Genomic DNA, 2,365 nt, shown 5'->3' with positions numbered 1-2,365 from the left:
GCCTCCTCCCCCACATCCCCCCCCCCCACCCCCCAAACACATTTTCTGTCCCTGCTGGACGAAGAGGCAGAGCCCGGCCAGGATGGGGGTGGGAGTCCGGCTTCCGGGCCACTCCCCCGATCGGATCTGGGCTAGTCTCCCGGAGCCTAATCTGGGGGACAGGACAGCTGTCGGGCCCCGTGGGGGTGGCCCTGCCGCCGGCTGAGTGCCCGGCTGGCCCCTGCGGTATATGGGGTGTCAAGCGGTCCTCTTCTCGCTCCCCTGGGGCTGGCCCTGAAGAAGGCCCAGGACTCCCAAGGGTTTGCCGCTTGGGCCAAGTGGCCTTGAGATGTAGCCTGGTCCTCCCTTTCTTTCTTTCTTTCTTTTTAAAAATTTAATCCTCACCCGAGGATATTTCCCACTGATTTTTAGAGAGAGTGGAAGAGAGAGGAATATCGCTGTGAGAGAAACACATGGATTGGTTGCCTCCCGCAGGAGCCGGACCAGGGTCCGGGCCAGGGAGGAGCCTGCAACTGAGGTACCTGCCCTGGACCGGAATGAACCCCGGACCCTTTGGCCCGCAGGCCGATGCTCTATCCATTGAGCCACACTGGCCAGGGCTGAGCCTTTCTCGTTCAGAGCTGGGAGTGACATCCCCGAGTCCAGCAGGGTTACTGCAGGAGGGACCCGCTCAGGTCTGGGCCAGGAGGGGGTGGGTGGTCTGGGCTCAGCCTAGCGTTGTCTGTCTCTGGGACCAGAACACCAGCGCCACGAGGGCAGCAACCTGGCCAGGCCTGCTCAGTGTCTCCTGGCACGTAGTAGGTCCTCAAGGAGTGGTGGCTGCATGAATGAGTTCATGAACGACGTCGCTGGTGAACATTAACCGAGTACAGCTGTGAGCTGGATACTGTACCTTCTCCCATTCAATGTTCCCACTAGGAGGTGGGTGTTGCCATGATACCCATTTTAGAGATGTGGAAACTGAGGCCAGGAGGGGCTAGGTCACTCCCCCAGGCGGCACAGCCGTTAAGGGGCAGAGCCGCCAAACCCAGGCAGTCTGACCGCCCAGCTCTGATCCCCGACCTCATCCTGCCAGGCCGGCTGCCTGAGCCTCAGTCTCTCCATCCATTCAATGGCTGTTTCTGGAGATGAGTGAGGCTGAGGGGGGGAGGCTGGGGGGGGGCTTCTCCCCCCTCCTCCCTGCTGGTGGTCCTCACTCACTGTGCCCAGCTGCTGAGCTCTGCACACCCGCCACGGGTGAGTCTGTCACCCAGGGAGTGCGTGTGTGTGCAAGACTGAGAGAGGCTGGGAGGCCACAGTGAAGCAGGGGGCAGGGAGACTCAGGGAGAGAGAGAGAGAGAGAGAGAGAGAGAGAGACTCGGAGACGGGGGAGACAGACAGACGGAGACAGGTGGAGGCTGAGCCAAGGCTGGAGGCCAGAGGCAGGGCGGGAACGCGTGTGCGAGGTGGGAAAGCCTCGCAGAGGAACGGGCTGCTCCACGGGGCGGGGTTCTGCGTGGAGGCTCTGCAGTCTTGTCACTGGCACAGACGCCCAGAGCGGGGCAGGGGTTCACCTGGGGCCACACAGCACGGGAGGGACAGCACCGGGAGCAGAGTCAGGCTTCTGGGCTCAGTGAGGCTGTTCCCCCTGAAGCAGGCCTCTGCCTTTGTCCTCGCTGCGGGTGTGTGTGCGCGCGTGCGTGTGTACGTGTACGTGTGTGTGCATGTGTGCGTGTGTGTGTGTGTACCTTCAGGTGAGTGAGAGTGATCTGTGGGCGCCCGTGTGCTGCTGGCACAATTCCTTGAGTGTAACTGGGTCTTTGGTGGAGTGCGTGAGAGTGAAAAAGAGTGCGTGTGAGTAGGGGGTGTGTGATGTGTAAATATGAAAGTGAGTGTGCAAATGTACATGCGAGCGTGTGAGCATGTGAGCGTGTGTGTATGACCGAGTGCAAGAATGTGTGGATATGTGAGTGTGTGTGAGTGTATATGTGCGTGTACATGTCAGTGTGGGTATGGGAGTGAATAGGTGTGTAAATATGTGTAGGTGTCAATGTGTGTGCATGGGAGTGCATGTGTGTGGGTGTGTATATGTGTACATGTAAGTGTGAAAACGTTTGTGCATGTAGGAGTGTGTGTGCATCTGAGTGAGCGTGAGTGAACATCTGTGTGTGTGTGTCTGAGTGTATGTGTGTGCGTCTGAGTGTGTGTCTGAGTGTGTGTGTGTGTGTCTGAGTGTGTGTGTGTCTGAGTGTGTGTGTCTGAGTGTATGTGTGTGTCTGAGTGTGTGTCTGAGTGTATGTGTGTGCGTCTGAGTCTGTGTGTGTATATGTGTGTGTGTCTGAGTGTGTGCGTCTGAGTGTGTGTGTGTCTGAGTGTGTGTGTCTGA

Source organism: Myotis brandtii, unplaced genomic scaffold (genome assembly GCF_000412655.1).
Source record: "Myotis brandtii unplaced genomic scaffold, ASM41265v1 scaffold1444, whole genome shotgun sequence".
Classification (NCBI taxonomy): Eukaryota; Metazoa; Chordata; class Mammalia; order Chiroptera; family Vespertilionidae; genus Myotis; species Myotis brandtii.
The sequence above is the reverse complement of the archived record's forward strand: the minus strand, read 5'-3'. Positions refer to the sequence as shown.